We start from the raw sequence: 18,963 nt of genomic DNA, 5'->3' as shown, positions 1-18,963 counted from the left end.
TTTTGAATGTTGAGGTTTAAGCCACCTTTTCACTATCCTCTTTCACTATCATCAAGAAGCTCTTTAGTTTCTCTTCACTTTCTGCTATAAGGATGGTATCATCTGCATATGTGAGGTTATTTGGTATTTCTCTTGGCAATCTTGATTCCAGCTTGTGCTTCATCCAGCCCAGCATTTTGCATGTTGTACTCTGCATGTAAGTTAAATAAGCCGGGTGACAATATACAGCCTTGACATACTCCTTTCTCAATTTTGAACCAGTCCGTTGTTCCATGTTTGGTCCTAACTGTTGCTTCTTGGCCTACATACAGATTTCTCAGGAGACAGGTAAGGTGGTCTGGTATTCCCATCTCTTAAAGAATTTTCCAGTTTGTGTGATCCGCACAGTCAAAGGTTTGGGCATAGACAATTTTTTCTGGAATTCTCTGGCCTTTTCTATGATCCAGTGGATATTGGAAATTTGATCTCTGGTTCCTCTGCCTTTTCTAAATCCAGGTTGAACATCTGGAAGTTCTCGATTCACATACTGCTGAAGCCTGGCTTGGAAAATTTTGCATATTACTTTGCTAGCACATGGAATGATTGCAGTTGTGCAGTAGTTTGAACATTCTTTGGCATTGCCCTTCTTTAGAATTGCAATGTAAACTGACCTTTTCCAGTCCTGTGGCCATTGCTGTGTTTTCCATATTTGCTGGTGTGTTGAGTACAGCACTTCAGCAGCATCATCTTTTAGGATTTGAAATAGATCAACTGGAATTTGATCACCTCCACTAGCTTTGTTTGTAGTGATGTTTGCTAAGGCCCACTTGACTCCACACTCCAAGATGTCTGGCTCTAACTGAGTGATTACACCATCATGATTATCTGGGTCATGAAGACCTTTTTTTGTATAGTTCTTCTTTGTATTCTTGCCACCTCTTCTTAATATCCTCTGCTTCTGTTTAGTCCATATCATTTCTGTCTTTTATTGTGCTAATCTTTGAATGAAATGTTCCCTTGATATCTCTAAATTTTTTGGAAGAGATTAGTCTTTCCCATTCTGTTGTTTTCCTCTATTTCTTTGCATTGATCACTGAGTAAGGCTTTCTTATCTCTCCTTGCTATTCTTTAGAACTCTCCTTTTAGATGGTTATGCTGCTGTTGCTAAGTCACTTCAGTCATGTCCAACTCTGTGCAACCCCATAAACAGCAGCCCACCAGGCTCCCTCGTCCTTAAGATTCTCCAGGCAAGAACACTGGAGTGAGTTGCCATTTCCTCTCCAATGCATGAAAGTGAAAAGTGAAAGTGAAGTTGCTCAGTCGTGTCTGACTCTTCGTGATCCCATGGACTGCAGTCCACCAGGCTCCTCCATCCATGGGATTTTCCAGGCAAGAGTACTGGAGTGTGTTGCCATTGCCTTCTTCTTAGATGGATATACTTTTCCTTTTTTCTTTTGCCTTTCACTTCTTTTCTTTTCTCAGCTATTTGCAAGGCCTCCTCAGATGGCCATTTTCCCCTTTTTGTATTTTTTCCCCTTAGGGATGTTTTTTATCACTGCCTTCTGTACAGTATTATGAACCTCTATCCAGTTCTTCAGGCCCTCTGTCTATTATATCTAATCCGTTTAATCTATTTGTCACTTCCATTGTATAATTATAAAAGATTTGATTTAGGTCATACCTGAATGGCCTAGTGATTTTCCCTACTTTCTTCAATTTAAATGTGAATTTTGCAATAAGGTGTTCATGATCTGAGGCACAGTCAGCTCCCAGTCTTGTTTTTGCTGACTGTATAGAGCTTCTCCATCCTTGACCACAAAGAATATAATGAATCTGATTTCAGTATTGACCATCTGGTGATGTCCATGTGTAGAGTCATCTCTTGTGTTGTTGGAAGAGGGCGTTTGCTATGACCAGTGTGTTCTGTTGGCGAAACTCTGTTGGCCTTTGCCCTGCTTCAGTTTGTACTCTGAGGCCAAATTTGTGTGTTACTCCAGGTATCTCTTGACTTCCTACTTTTGCATTCCAGTCTCCTATGATGAAAAGGATATTTTTTTCCTGTTAGTTCTAGAAGGTCTTGTAGGTCTTCATAGAACTGTTCAACTTTAGCTTCTCTGGCATTACTGTTTGGGGCATAGACTTGGATTACTGTGATAGTGAATGGTTTGCTTTGGAAACGAACAGAGATCAATCATTCTGTCTTTTTTTTTTTTCCTCATTCTGTCATTTTTGAGAATGCACCCAAGTACCACTTTTGGGACTCTTGTTGACTGTGAGGGCTACTCCATTTCTTCTAAGGGATTCTTGCCCACAGTAGTAAATATAATGGTCATCTGAGTTAAATTCACCCATTCCTGTCCATTTAATTCACTGATTCCTAATATGTCAGTGTTGACTCTTGCCATCTCCTGTTGACCACTTCTAGTTTTCATTGATTCATGGATTGAACATTTCAGGTTCCTGTGCAGCATTCTTTACTGCATCGGACTTAACTTTCACCAACAGACACATCGACAACTGGGCATTGTTTCCACTTTGGCTTAGCCATTTCATTCCTTCTGGAGCTATTTCTCTGCTCTTCCTCAGTAGTATGTTGGACACCTCCCAACCTGGGGAGTTCATCTCTCAGTGTCCTATCCTTTTTCCCTTTCATACGGTTCATGGGTTTTTCAAGACAAGAATATTGAAGTGGTTTGCCATTCCATTCTCTAGTGGACCATGGTTTGTCAGAACTTTCCACTATGACCCATCTGTCTTGGGTGGCCCTACATGGCATGGCTCTTAGTTTCCTTGAGTTAGACAAGATTGTAATCCATGTGATCAGTGTGGTTAGTTTTCTCTGATTGTGGTTTTCATTGTGTATGCTCTTTGAAGGATAAGAGGCTTGTGGAAGCTTCCTGGCAGAAGTGATTGACTGTGGATAAAACTAGGTCTTGCTCTGGTGGGCAGAGCCATGCTCAGTAAGTCTCTAATCTAATTTTCTGCTGATTGGTGGGGCTGTGTTCCCTCCCTATAGTTTAGCCTGAGGCCAAACAATGGTAGGGGTAATGGTGACCAGTATCTGGGAACTATGTTGTTAGTGTGCATGCATGCTAAGTCACTTCAGTCGTGTCTGACTGTGTGCAACCCCATGAGTCTCCTTTGTCCATGGGATTCCCCAAGCAAGAATGCTGCTGCTGCTGCTTCTGCTAAGTCACTTCAGTCGTGTCTGACTCTGTGCGACCCCATAGATGGTAGCTCACCAGGCTGCCCCATCCCTGGAATTCTCCAGGCAAGAACACTGGAGTGGGTTGCCATTTCCTTCTCCAATACATGAAAGTGAAAAGTGAAAGTGAAGTTACTCAGTTGTGTCTGACCCTCAGCGACCCCATGGACTGCAGCCTTCTAGGCTCCTCTGTCCGTGGGATTTTCCAGGCAAGAGTACTGGAGTGGGGTACCATTGCCTTCTCCGACTCATCTCCATAGGCAACTGCTTTTCCCAAAACTCGAGTTTTTGAGTAGGGAGTCAGTGTTTGTCCCAAGATATACATCACATCCTTCCAAGTAAGGTCATAAAACATAATAACACCTTTAAAAGCTCTAATATATTTTTCTGGGTCCCCCATACTGGAGGACCATACTGGAGTGGATTGCCATACACTTTTCCAGAGGATCTTCCTGACCCAGAGATCGAACTCAGGTCTCACGTCTCCTGCATTGGCAGGCAGGTTCTTTACCACTAGTGCCACCTATCTGAGAAGATATGTTATTAGAGCAAACTTTAAATCAGGCCACTTCCCCCCACTGGAGATGGTAGCACATGGAAAGCATACTTCCAAATAATTAAAAACATCTCTCATCGCCACTATTTCTTCATGCTCAAAATAAAAATTTACACTTACCTCAATGATGATTGCTCCTTTCTGGACCCTTAACCCTCTCTTGGTGGCTAAAAGGTTAAAGCATCTGCCTCTAATGTGGGAGACCTGGGTTCAATCCCTGGGTCGGGAAGATCCCCTGGAGAAGGAAATGGCAACCCACTCCAGTATTCTTGCCTGGAGAATCCCATGGACGGAGGAGCCTGGTGGGCTACAGTCCATGGGGTCGCAAAGTGTCAGACACGACTGAGCAACTCAACTTTCACTTTCACCTTCCTCCAAAGATGTAATTGACGTATCCCTAATATAGAAGAATGAGAGTTTCTTCAAGATAATGTGGCCGCATTCATAGTGACCTCTGTTTAGTATTTTTTTCCCTTGACCTCTGCCCTTTGACTTGTTCCTAATCAGTTTATATCTTTGAAATCTCAGTCAAGTTTTATATTTTCAAAATCCCTGCTTGTAATCGAGGTAATGCCTCTACCTCAAGGGAAAATACTTTATACCTCAGTGTTTCTTCCAGGTTAGCAAGAAACAACACGAACTTTTCTTGTGTTAAGATTTCTTTACTAGTCAGCCTACAGAATACATAGTCACTGCAGTGTTTAAAAACTCAGAATCTAAAGCCCAACCACCTCAGGACCATGGAAATCGGTTTCTCCATTCTAAGATCCAAGGAGGCTAACTGAAAATAAAAATTTGGCAGAAGCTGAAGATTATGGGAGACCCAGTTGAGTCTTCTGTTTGTTGTTAAAATGTAAGATTTTAAAAATAGATTGGTATGAGATTGTGGAGGCTAGCCATGGATTTATTTTGAAAGTAGTAGAGAACCAGTAGAGCTGATGATGAGTTTTCTTCTGAGGTGTTGTAGGATCAGCTTTTAAAGACTGTTAATGTAGCTGAGAAAAAAGATACGTGAAGAAAAGAGATGAAGGACAAGTATACCACACACAGCACAAATGAATCTTCTAGATAAGATGCTGAGAAAAAGAAACCACACATAAAGGGGTAATGGTCTATGATTCCATTTATATGAAATTGGAAAGGTAGAGAAGGAGAAAAGGGAACCCTCCTACACTGTTGGTGGGAATGCAAACTAGTGCAACCACTATGGAAAACAGTGTGGAGATTCCTTAAAAAATTGCAAATAGAACTGCCATATGACCCAGCAATCCCACTGCTGGGCATACACACCGAGGAAACCAGAATTGAAAGAGACACATGTACCCCAATGTTCATCGCAGCACTGTTTATAATAGCCAGGACATGGAAACAACCTAGATGTCCATCAGCAGATGAATGGATAAGAAAGCTGTGGTACATATACACAATGGAGTATTACTCAGCCATTAAAAAGAATACATTTGAATCAGTTCTGATGAGATGGATGAAACTGGAGCCTATTATACAGAGTGAAGTAAGCCAGAAAGAAAAACATCAATACAGTATACTAACACATATATATGGAATTTAGAAAGATGGCAATGATGACCCTGTATGCAAGACAGCAAAAAAGACACAGATGTGTATAGCAGACCTTGGGACTCAGAGGGAGAGGGAGAGGGTGGGATGATTTGGGAGAATGGCATTGAAACATGTATACTATCATGTAAGAATCGAATCACCAGTCTATGTCTGATGCAGGATACAGCATGCTTGGGGCTGGTGCATGGGGATGACCCAGAGGGATGTTGTGGGGAGGGAGGTGGGAGGGGGGGTTCATGTTGGGATCGCATGTACACCCGTGGTGGATTCAGGTCAATGTATGTCAAAACCAATACAGTATTGTAAAGTAAAATAAAGTAAAAATATTTAAATAAATAAATAAATAAAATAAAAAAAAAACTAACTTATGTTGATGTAATTCATTGGTTACTTTTGGAAAGAAGAAATGACTGGAAGGCCTCTGGGGGTACTGAAAACCTTCTAGATCATGATCCAAAACTCACCTAGTTCTACAATTTAGTTGTGTCTTTTTATAGTATGTGTATTATAACTGTGAAAGTTTACTTCTCAAAAGAGGAATGGGGTTAGAATGGAGGCAGTGAAATGGAAAAGACAGAAAAAACTCTTTCCTAATGCATCATCTATAAAAAGTGATAATAAGATGTATAAACAGGGTATGGCCATTCCTGTTGTTAAAGTAGATTGTCTCTGTGAGTTTCACTGAGGCAAGTAGTCTCCAAAGATTATTGCTATCATTTCCTCCAAAACTGTGACTAGATAAGGTCTGTGAGCCTCTCTGTGAATCTGGGCTGCCCTTGTTACTTGCTTTGATCCTTGCAGCATAGAGAAAGTGACACTGTGAGAATTCCATGCGTAACCATTAAGAGAGCTGGAACCTTCTACTCTCTTGGGAGATCTGTCCATGGTGCTAGAAAGCAATCCAGTTTACACTGACAAATGCTGAGGCATCACGTGAACAGAGAGCGCTCTGAGAGACCCAATGTGTGAATGAGGTGTTCATGCATCTTCCAGTTCAGCCGTTATCAGGAGGCAGCTGAGGGAGTATTGGGGGCTGATGCCACATGGAATAGAGGAGCCACTCAGCCATCCCTTTACTGAATTTCTGACGCACAAGAACAATTGCATGGTTGTTCCTTTAAGTTCCTAAGCCTTGGAGTAGAGTATCACACAGTAATAGATAAATGCAACCATTTTCTTCTAGAACGGCGGCTCTCAATGGAGGATGAGGGGATTTTGTAAACTTCCTACACAGCTCAGAATATCCCCACAACAAAGAACTTCCTAGCTCAAAGTCATTACAGTGTGAAGCTTAAGAAGTCTTGATACAGAGCAATGATTCATCACTTAGGTAGTACCCAGGAATTTTTCTCTAAAGCTATATTTTTTAAAACATTTCTTATATAATTATCTGGTATTAATGTTGTATATAATTTAAAATCATCCCAGACTTTCAGAACCAGAATCTCTAGGGAAGGGACTTGGGAAGTTATATATATATTTACTTTAATGGAAGTTAAAAAAAAATTGCCTTAGTCCCTGATTTCTCAGATTTCAATGTGTGTAGAAAAAATCTGGGCATCTTGTTAAATTGTAGAATCTGATTTCCTTGGACTGAGATGAAGCCCAAATTTCTGATATCTAAAAAGCTCCCAAGTGATGCCCAAGCATTATTTTTGGACCACACTTTGCATAACAAGATCCTGGAGCAGTAGTTCTCAAAATTTTAGCTTTCCTCAAACTTTAGGATCACCTGGAAAGCAGGGACTGCCGGATTTGCCCCTAGAATTTGATTGTGCAGGTTTGAGATGGGGCCCAAGAATTTGTAATTTCATAAGTTTCTACGTGATGCTAATACCACTGGTCCAGGAATGAAAATTTGAGAACCAATGCGCATTATTGTTTAGCACATCTAAGTGTGTATAGTTTTACCTAAGTGACTACAGACAGTGAAGTTTCTCAGAACTCTCCCCATGTCATACTATATATCTTCCTTCAGAAGAAATGAAGTAATTCACATTTTAATAAGGTGCCTCACCTGGAGTGATTCTAGTATTTGTAATAGAGGACCACACTTTAGAGGGATGTTAGAATATCTAGAGTTTGAAGGAGGAGCATGGGTATTTTGGATAAATGCATATAATTTTATAATTGGTTTATTTTGCATCTAGTTCCCATTCTGAACTTATTTTGAAATATCAGAATCTATTAAAACAGTAGAGGACATTTTTATGCTTATCAGAGGTGTCCATGGCTTATATTCTAGAACCAGAAGTACTGTCTTAGGAAGGATGTTTTCTCTCTGGGGCAGTCACTCAGTTCTTTGTACCTAGATTCTCTGTAGCAGCTACAAGTGGGATGCTGCTGCCAGTTTAGAGACAAGGCATTAAGAATAATGACTGCAATTCAACGTTCTTGCATTTTTGCTGTGAAGACATTATGTCAGTCTCTTGCCAGTACTGTCTAAGATGATACACTAGGTAATCCCTTCATATGCACTTATTATCCCCATTGAATAGATGGGGAAATGAAGGCATACCAAGTTTAAGACACTTGCCTAGGAATCTATAACTAGTTATTAACAATATCAATATCAGTAATAATATTAATTTAATAATATCAAAGTCAAAGTTTTTCACCTGGTCTAATGCATAACTAATAGGCTAACTGATAGCTGGATAAGAGATAAGATACAAGCATCTGTTTTTGTTCTTGTCCTCACTTTTCCTAAAATGTTCATATATTCTTCCTTCCCTGATATTAGGAGCGAGACTTCTGAGGATGTGCGTTTTTCAGCAGCGCTTTTTAACTTGTTGGCACAGTTAGTTAAGAAAGTTCATAGTCATTTTGTGTCAAGTCAGATATAGTTTTCAGGGTTGTCTTGCTCTCCACTCTCTGATTATGGAGGAGGTATATGTTTTCCTGGCCATATGCTATCTTCTTCTACTTAATACCTACACACAGGTGAAGTTTCAGACAGACTTTTGCGGTTGTCATTTGTCAGTTCCATATCCCCAAGTCCAAATGCAACATATTTTAAGACAAAAACACACATGTAAAGTTTATTTTGCTGCTTTTATAAAAAATATAACTTCTTATTCTCAGTGATATCAAAGATATAATCACCATCTTAAACATATCTGAGACCTTTTGAATCAAAAATCTTCATAAAAATGATTTAGAAAATTGTTTTGAAGATTTATGGAACTTTGAGCTTGTACATTAATCTCTGTTTCCACAATCTGGATTTGAGCTGCAATTGTTTAGAAGGCTAGTGGCATTTTAGAAGTGATTGTTACTAATCTTTTTCTTTTTTTTCAAAATGCATTCCTTTTTGAGCCGGACTTTAAAAAAATTAATATAGTAATACCTTCCAATATATTAGGCATCATATAATATTGTGTACTCATACACAGGAAATGGATGCTCCTGTGTGCTCTTATTCTTACCACTGTAAGTTTTTATGCTGAATGTTATATTGATTCCAGGACAAGCAGGGGGACTTGCTTGGATGGATGAAATTGAACTGTGCTGAAAGAAATATGCAGTTGTTAAGGTTCAGGCTTTTTAATTTTAGAGGAAGGTAGGGTATAAGTGTTTGGGTTATGAATGGTGGGAAAGAAGAAAGTTCAGACTCACCCAATATAGGGAATATATTGTTTCAGTTAAAGGAAGAAGTTCAAGTATCTGGGCCTCATGCCAGGAGACAAAGTTGAGAGGAGATGGTTGCTCCCAACAATTCTCTCTTAGGAACAAGCAGATGTGTTCTTCAGTGCCTGGAGCAATAGTTCAGTAAGTTATATTGGCCAATATTGGGTTGCCTGCCAATTATTTAACCAGTCCCTTTAGCCAGGAAAATTTCACGAAATCCATTGGCTTAGCCCTACGTTCCTGAGCCCATAGCTGGCAAAGGGAAAAGGATGCCCTTAGCCTTATTAGGTCTGAAGATCAGGGCAGGGCTCCCTAAAGTGTACAGACTACCTCACAAGGAAGGATGGACACATACATGAAAACATGGAGAAATAGGCTCTGGGAAGACATAACCAGTATCGAGGACTTGGCCAAGTCAGAAGGCTTCTTGGTTGTGTCATACATCATAAACTGACTTCTCCATCACTGGAAGCTCCCTTGCTTTTTAATAGAAATGGAAAAATCCTAGATCTGGTGCTGCATTAATTGTAGAGCAGTGTTTCTTATGCCATTTATAAATGAATTCATTAATAATTACTCATATTATAAATAAGTTTATAAGAGGGAAAATATATGAAATGTATGTTCTGGGTCAATATGTTGGGATTTCTGAGGCATTTTTCATCTGTGAATAACTAATTCAGTGAAAATCAAAAAGGTTTGGCTCTTGCTAAGTAAATAATTAATAATCAGCTTGCTTTCTGGGTGATGTATTTAAATATTATCTTTAAAATTAAGTATAGGAAGAAGAAAGCAGTGTGGAAGGATGTTGATGTATGTTCTGTGTCTTCAGATTGAATCATGAGAATATGAAACTAGGGTTTTAGACTCCCAACAGCATTATTTTCTCTTTTTTGTTGTTATTGCATTGCCTCTGTAAGATGGGTGTGTGTGTGTGTGTGTGTGTGTGTGTGTGTGTGTGTGCACATGCTCACTTATGTCCAACTCTTTGCAGCCCCATGGACTGTAGCCCACCAGACTGCTCTGTCCATGGAATTTTCCAGGCAAGAGTACTGTGAGTGGGTTTCCATTTTCTAGTCCATGGGATCTTCTCAACCCAAGGATTGAACCCCCGTCTCTTGCATCTCCTGCGTTGGTTTTTTTACCACTGTGCCACCTGGGAAGCCCAACTGTGTAAAATAGCTGTTCTCAAACACCATGTTCTATCTTTCTGAGTTAACATCAATGCTCATACAAAGTGGGTGAATTGGTTGTGGTCTTCAGAAACATATTAAAAATAATAGTGTAATCATTTCAAAGGGTCTGATCTGGGACTCTTAGGTTGCAAATGGTACATTCAGTTTATTGTCAGCATTTTCCAGTGCAGTTTATAATTTTGAAATAATTTGGGAATGACCTTTAAATAGGGCCATAAAATTGTTCACTTCAACTTCATAGCTAGGTTAACCAGTTAACATACCCTCCTAGTGGTATTAGGGAATGGAGAGTCAGCCCTGAGGGATGCTTCCTAGTTCAGGGACACATAATTCATCAGGTGCCAGACACTAAGTGGGACTGGTAAGCTGTGCTATTTTTATGCAATACTTTTACATCATGTTTCTTTCTTTCTTTTTTTTTTTTTTTTGGTCTTAAATTGCTTCCCAATAACAAGACTCATTGACTTTAATGTTCTCCAAAATGGTAAATCTTTGAGGATGACTTCAGTATTTGAAAATACAACAAAGCCGATCAGGATGGTATGTGGTTCATTACATGAGTATGGTGACCCATTGCAGGGAAGCAGAGAATGTCAAACCAAGGTATGAGCACAGAGTAATGATTGTGATTTTCATGTAGGGCTAACAAATTGACCTTAAGGATGATTTCTTATGGGAAGTAAAATGATAATCTGCTCATTTTCACCGCATTGAAGACTCATTTGAAGGACCTACATTTTTTGTTTGTTTTGTTTATTTAAACATCCTGGTGAAAGTAAGAATGGCTAGAGTTATGGTATGTGTCTTTAAATCCTTCTTAAATTTCCCTCAGGGACCTTAGTGTATCAGACATCATTGTCTTGGTTCATGAGGCGAATATACACTGAAGTCTTTTGATAAAGAGAGAAGGCTGTGACATAGTCCTCACTGGTGTAACTTGGCTTGTGGGGCTTGGAATGTGCTTGCTTCTATGTTCCGTAGTCTTTTTTGCTTCTATTTTCCTTCTCTTTCTCACTGCCTACTCCTGGCCACTTCTTTGCTCATTAGATCTCTCATTGCAAGGCAGATAGGGAAATCAAAAGGTAATGAAACTTAAATTCGCTAATTTGGCAACTTGTTAGCAGCTCGTATAAAATGTTCAGTGGGAAAGACGCTATCATTATTAGCTAAAAGGAAGTTTAGGGATAATCAATGGAATGTATTTGTCTGTTACTAATTCATTAATAATTGATCATTAAATTAAGCCAACTTAATTTATTGCACAGCTAAATTACATCATGTGTACTTTCTCTCTGCCCATGGTTAAATTTTTTTCCTGGAAAAGAAATCAAGTTTTATATAGTTAATAAGCCATAGATTTCATAAAACAAGGTTCATGACCTGGCAAAGCCAACCTCTTTTATTCCCTGGCATGTATAACAAGTGCTAATAATGGTGACGCTGAATCATCTTGGACCAGAAAAAGAAAAATAACCCTGTAGATTCTGAGGTGCAAGACAGGAGAGTCTATATATCTACTAAACCTTTGCAAGAAAAGAAAACGGAGAGATAGCATCAGAGAAAATTCATAACTATTGGTAGATTTCAGGGCCCAGCTTGTGATAGTGTGACTGTAATTGGTTTCAAGAACAAGGTGATGTAAAGGAAATTTGAAGCTATTTCAGCCTTCTTTTATCATTTGATGTGCTCTAATGGATGCTTGCTTCCAAACAGCTGGCTTTGTAATAGAATCAGAACCCCCAGGTGCCAGGAAAGGCTTCAGTAGAGGAAGTGCCAGAGAAGACTTTTTTTGGGTGAAAATCTGGATGAGATACCTATGTAAAGTGAAGTAGTAATTTCAGCTTAGAAATCATTTCCATATGGACTGTTTGCATGGAGAGAGAGTAAAACCGATGAAGAAAGTGAGCATGAACAAATTAAATGTAACATGAAAGAGAAATAGAAGAAAGTAAGGGAGAACAAAAGGTTATCTAGGGAGCATGCAGAAGATGAAAGAATACATTCATCACTGCATAAATGAGCTCCTGTAACCCCCACTCTCTAACAGCTGTCTCCATTAGAGGTGCGGGAACAGTGGGTCTCAACCTTGGCTTAACTCTGACATTTCCTGGGGAATTTGATAATGTACTGATGACTGGGCCCCACTCCTAGAGAGTCTCTGTTCAGCAGTCTAGGGCAGGGCTTGTTTATCTGGAGTTTTTGCAGTGGCCCAGGTGGATTTAATATATAGCTGAGCTGGCCAACTCTTGCTCTGGAAAATGAAGACTTCATTTCATGCCGTCTTCTCTGACCGCACTTTTCTTTCCATCCACAGGCTCCCTTTTTATATCTTATCCATTATCCCCTTTGTGCACATCACCTCAGCCACATCAGAGACCCGCATAAATTGATAAAATATTCTAACACCCAAGCTCAAGAAGCAAATTCTTTATAACAGCATCTCCATAAATCAAGGCTTCTACCTCAGGTTGAGACTTCTGTCTCCTTGGCTTCAGCTTTCAACACTAACTGTGTAGGATGTTAAACTCTGTAATGGGAAGCAGCAGAATTGTAGTGGATATTTAACATTTTTAAGACATTCATAGCATACATTTCAGATTATGTTGCTCTCTTTCCAGATCACACCAGCTTTGCTGTGTCTCTTCAAAAACATGATGAAAATGGCACATTTTATCTTTCAGAAGTCTCTGCAATTATAACCATGAAAATGGGATTTATTTACTCAAAACCTGTTTCTTTCTTGGAGAAATATCTGAAAAACAAAGGCTAAGTGTTCTTAAGTGGGTCGTTTAGATGTATTGGACCTTCTATGCTTAGTAAAAGAAAGTGAAAGTGAAGTCACCCAGTCGTGTCTGACTCTTTGCAACCCCATGGACTGTAGCCTACCAGGATCCTCTGTCCATGGGATTTTCCAGGCAGGAATACTGGAGTGGGTTGTCATTTCCTTCTCTAGGAGATCTTCCCAACCCAGGGATTGAACCTGGGTCTCCCACGTTGAAGGCAGACGCTTTACTGTCTGAGCCACCAGGGAAGTCCTATGCTTAGTATAACTGCCTTAAAATGTGGCAAGACAGAGAAAACACTTAGGACAGGGCATCGGTCTTGGAGGGCAGATTATTTAGCCACGATTACTCCTCAGAATTGGGGAGAATTAATACCCCTTCTCCATTTTATCTCTCTCCAGAGATTCAGTTGTCCATATTATTTATTGGTTCACTCCTTTACTCTTTTTTTTCTTTCCTTTCAAATGGCAGTGATACTATAAAACAGCAAAATGCACACAGCCCTGACCTTCCCTGGGCTTCCCGTCCTTCTTAGTGGTGACTGTGATGAGGTGCTGAAGAAACGTGAATTCAGAACAGTGGCCTGAAGACCGAGGGGGTCTAGAACTCCAGTCCTCAGGTTGCTGGCTTGTCCTTTCTAGTGTGTGGTCTTGGGAGAGTTACTGAGCTTCTCTCTGGTTCAGTTTTCTCATCTATGAGGTACAGATATATTTATCAAGTTTCCATTAGCACCTTCTGTGTGCCGGGCATGGTGCTAGGTGAGGGAGGTACAGAAGGGCATAGGCAACAGGGAGCCTTGCCCACAGGGCATCTGTTACACAATTCTCACTGTAATGAATACTAGCCACCATTATTTTATCATCTCAGGACTCTTTTGGGCTCTGTGTGGGATTCAGGACATCAAGAGTGATTACTGTTATATCCTATGACAGTCCTACTAGACAAATTATTTTATTTGATTTTGTTTAACCAAATGGTGACCTCACTCCATACTGCTCTGAAGTGTGTCTTATCTAATAGCACTCAGGCATCAGGGTTGGAAACAAAGAACAAATGTTCAGCATAGTCTTGGATAAATTTCTTTTTTCCAGGAGGATGTGATAGAGAGAAATCAAGTGATTCCAGGATTCTACGTTATCGTGGTGGAATGTACCTTCTGCAAGTTGAGGTATCTTGTCTATATTACTTACTACTGGGTTCCCAGGGGTGAGTGATGTCTGGCAAACACTAGGATGGAAAGAATTGGTTGAAAGAGTAAAGGAATCAAATAAAGGACCTAAGTTGGGCAGATAAAGGAGTAGGACGTGAGGGAAGGGGCTCAACCTCCAGAGTCAGTGTGCTGTAAGCGAGGGAGTTTGAAAGCTGGAGAACATGAAGCTGGTTGTCAGAGGTCTAGGTGTTTTATTTGAAGCTGCAAAAATATCAAAAGCCAACTAGTGACTGCACTGTAGCATGTATAGCCAATGTTTTTATGTACAAGGAAAAAAAAGTGTGGTACTAAGGAGCTGCCTCTTGACTGGGTAGTTTAAAGGCAGACAGAAGTCATCTGGGAGTGAGTGTTCAGGATTGAAGAGGCAGAGTATGAACCAGATGTAACGTGTTCCGGGAACATGGAACTGGGAAGGAGGTTAGCCAAGAACCATAATACGGGGCAGGAGATGAGGTGGGTAAACAGAGGAAGGCATAATTGGTTGGGATGAGACTGAAAGGATAATGCTCATTTTAGTGCTTTGCAGGAGGGCAGAGAAACAGTAGTTTAAACTTGGCAGGAGAGACCTGTCATCTCACTTTACAGAACAAGGGCGAGAGGAGTGAAGCGATAAGACCCGGAGAGTAAAACCTCTCAGCAAGATGGCCTCACATGTACTAACTCACTCCTATTTTTGTGGAGAGGATCCTTTAGGCATGCTAATGAAGTGTTTCCTTTCAGGCTACTCAGGAGTCTGTTCTTCATCAGGCCATTCACGGTCCGATCACATCCAACACCTCTCTGCATTCAACTACTGCCATATTCTTGGAGATAATTGGAAGTGGCTTGGGTGCTGAGTCAAGGAATCCTAGCCAAGAAACTTCTCAATGAGCTTTGGCTGCACCGAGCCAGCACAAGTATTATCAGCTTAAACAAACAGAGGATTTGCTCTGTTCTCATCTCTTAGCTGTGGTAGCTTCACAGCTGTTAGAAATGTACCCAAAGAAGTACTCCCCCCACTGTCTTATAAACCTTAGTGTGCCATTCAGCATACAAGTGAGGCTTGGGTTATCTTCAGAGGATTTGTTATCGAGAATGTAGAGCCCTTACACACACACACGTATTTATACGCATGTTCTTTAACTGATAAGCTTTAGGAAATGTAGGGATGTGGAAGCATAGGCCAGGTGTTACGGAAGGAATATGTTTTTAAGAAGCAAGAACAAAAATGCTGAAAGCACCCCAGATGGGATTTTAATGGAACTTTCCTTCTAATTTAAAATCCTACTCTCCAAAAATAAAAGGAGTATTCAAGAAATATAGTATAAAATGAAGTATCTGAATATCTCAGCATCAAAGTGAAACTTGAGGACCATATTCACCACAAAAGCCTTCCAGGACCACTCTGCTTTCGGCTCACACATTCCAGGAGTGTGATGTGACAAGACACAGTGATACAGCAGGATGGACAGTTATGCACATGCTGTGTATCGTTTTTAAGGAATCACAGTGTTCAGTTCTGTTTCGTACCTTATAAAGTTTAAACCATTATTACTTTGGTGGAAGGCTGGTGTGATGAATAATTGAATAAATAGTAAATAAAATTGAGGCTCTACAATATTAAAAATGGAAACCATTCCAGTATTAAATGGAAAAGTTTCTTACCCCTGGTGGTGCTGAATCAGGAGAGAAATATTATTCACCAGTTACTCCCAAGTGAAAAGGCAGCTCCGCAAATAAATACATAATCCACTAGGTGCTTATTTGTGCTCATTATTGAGGTGTTCAGGCTTTCACACTGTATGATATTTAGCATGAATAAGGAAAAAAGTAGGCTTTTCCTTATTCCTAGACATTTGATGAGATCACCTCCCCTTTGATAAAATACGTGTATGATTTGATGAAGCTTTCTAAAAGGCAAGTGCACAAATGTGAGTTCTGCGTAAATCCAGCTGTAGCTTTGCAAACTGCAATGCACATGCAGAGCTCCTGGGGTGCTTATTGTGTTTGCAGAAGCTCCTATTGGACTTCCCATTCAGATTCTTTACCAGGAAGGCCCAGTCCCTCTGGAATTCTGATGCAGGTTGGAAGAGAAACAGACACTGAGAGAAACTGCATTTGGTGACGATCATTGTGTGTTTCTGAGTGGAACTTCTAGAGCCTTGAACCCATCACTGGTAAAGCCTGCCTGTAGTTCTTACCAGGCAGGGTAAGGTAAATCCATCACCTGTGAGTGTCAGAGGTAGGATCTATTTTGAAGACTGAATTTTATGTAAACCTTTAAAGAGGGCCAATAAATTCCCAGTGTTCCAAATTAGCCTTCTGAATTTCTGGAAAAAAAAAAAGGCACTCAGGAGAAAATATGATATGATTTTGCATATCGACTGGGAATAGCTATACAAAATAAATATGGACAAAAACTCATTTTGCATTTTAGGCTTCCCGTTGAATTTAATAGCAGACATGATTAATGAGGAATGTGAGGGAGCCAGCTCTTCTTCCTGACCCTGCTCTTGCCTTTGACATCACTAAGGATGGCTGCTTTCATTAAAACTCTCCCACTCTTGGCTTCCCTGACTGTTCTTTAGCCTCCCTGGATCTCTGACCATTTTTTGACTAACTTCTTTTGGGGGGCTAGCAACTGTTCTTTCCAAATTAACAAATGCCAGTCCCTCCACATCAGTATTTGCTTGTGAACAGGATCAAGTATTACAGGCAGGCACACCCCTTTCTAAACTACCCCCCCAGACTTGACTTTGTGCATGAATGCTCAGCTGCTCAGTCACGTCTGGCTTTTTGTGACCCTGCGGACTGTAGCCCGCCAGGGTCCTCTGTCCATGGGAATTCCCAGGCAAGAGGACTGGAATGGGTTGCCATTTTCTTCTCCACGGGACCTTCCAGATCCAGGGATTGAACCTATGTCTCTTGCATCTCCTGCATTGGCAGGTGGATTCTTTATCAGTGCGCCACCTGGGAAGCCCGTAATCTTGACTTCCCAAATTATGTAGGTTCCCAACTGAAGAAGCGTTCTTGTATATCAAACAATGAAATTAATCCCCCCTTTCTCAATGAAGCATCATTTTCCCAACTCCTCTTTGTCCTCTATCATTGTCTTGCATCTTCTTTCTGTGTTTTGTTTTATTTATTTTTTACACTGAGATTTAGATCCTTTCCAACGTTTTCATTTTTACCAAGTGGTAAGAAAAGCAATAGGCCTACCTGGTTTCCCTGATTCTTCTCCCTTCTTCTTCTTTTTTCCCTCTTTCTTCAATTCCTCCTCCTTTCTGTCTCTTTCTGTCTTTCTCCATTTATTCACTCAGTACTTATGCACCCATCCATACACTATTCAGTAAATACTTAAGTGCAATGTATGTGATAGAAATTGTGCTCATTTCCAGAGCTATAATGGGTAAAAGAGAACGGTGTGTGCAGCCTTTAAAGGAACTTTAAAGATTAACAGTTTAGTGAAATATTGACTCAAACATATAATTGCAAACTTTGAGCACTGACAAATGTCCAGAATGCTATGGAATCCATGAGTGAACAACCTGATCTCCTGAGAGTTCAGGAAGGGATGAAGGAGGATATTTCTGAGAAAGATACTTTCTGACCAAAATACAAGGAGAACTTACCTGGCTAAAGTTGAGTATGAACGATTAAAGAATATTCTATAGTTTTGTGTTTTTATTTATCCATTCCTTCATCAGTCAAGTTGTAACCATTATTTGAGTGAATATCTTTATGGTGCTAACACCCAGAGACTCAGTGGTAAGCCATATCTTCAACGATTCAATCACTATTTATCATATATCTATTCTGTGCCAGGCACTGAGAAGATGCTGCAGGTTGTTTCCATTCCTCATGCACACATGTGTATCCCTGCAGGGACACACCACCTTTTCTCTGATGAAGATCTTATGAAGTCTATAGTGTATCCAACCTACACTGTCTAAAAGGGCTGTCATAGCTTATCCCAATCAGACTATAGTATTTGATTACTGAGATTCCAGTGTTTTTGGTTAAATGAATCACTTTAGGATCCTCTGCGACATGGTATTTTTATTTTGGTACTTACTTGTCTCTCAGTATATTTTCTTGGCTTGGACGCTGCCCTCCAGGAAGTGGTACAGCTAAGAAGAAGGAGAACAAGTCATGGAGACAGATTCAGCTTAAATCCCAGCTCAAGCAGTCGCTTGTCTTGGACCCTTGGGCCAGTGACGGAACCTCTCCAACTCCATTTTTACCATCTCCAAAAATGGAGAAGAAAACAAGCTTGCCAAGTTATTTTTCATGATTAAGTAGGACTCAGTAATGCCTAGCACATAGTGCTTGTCCAGTGAAAGATAGTTGGGGGCGAGGAGACTGTTGGTAGCATTATAACAGCAATGATTGCAGTTGCATTGCACAATATGGTCCAAAGCATGTAACTGTTGAGAGGACTTTTTGGATTCTCGCCATCTTGATTCTGTTCCATTTTTACGTTTCCCCATGCTTTCGCTAAGCTCCACGTGAGATACGTACTAGCCAGTTCTGTCATTTCTTGCTCGAGTCAAGGAAATCTCCTTTATATATCAGCTCAACAAATCAGAAATGAAATTGTTAGAGGACTGTCTTTTTGAGGAATTTTTTGTGTCATCTTGATATGAAAATTGGATTCGAACAGTATTGGCCAAATTCTCCCCAACAAGATTGATAATAATCATGATTTCTTTCTTCCAAGAAGTCTATGGACTTTACCACTCATGTGTCTCATAATAATATTATTGAATGGTAGACTCATAAAACTGAATGGGTAGGGAGTCCTTGTAGTTCACCCACTTCAATCTTTTCTTGTTATGCTTAGA

General features: G+C 40.1%; 1 protein-coding gene across 2 annotated transcripts in view; it reads left to right on the top strand.

Annotated features, from left to right (window-relative positions):
• GRM7 (glutamate metabotropic receptor 7) overlaps positions 1-18,963 on the top strand; it is a 931,612-nt gene that overhangs the window by 354,106 nt on the left and 558,543 nt on the right. The gene's annotated exons all lie outside the window — the stretch shown is intronic.

Source organism: Capra hircus, chromosome 22, assembly GCF_001704415.2.
Source record: "Capra hircus breed San Clemente chromosome 22, ASM170441v1, whole genome shotgun sequence".
NCBI lineage: Eukaryota > Metazoa > Chordata > Mammalia > Artiodactyla > Bovidae > Capra > Capra hircus.
This window is presented reverse-complemented; position numbering and strand designations above follow the sequence as displayed.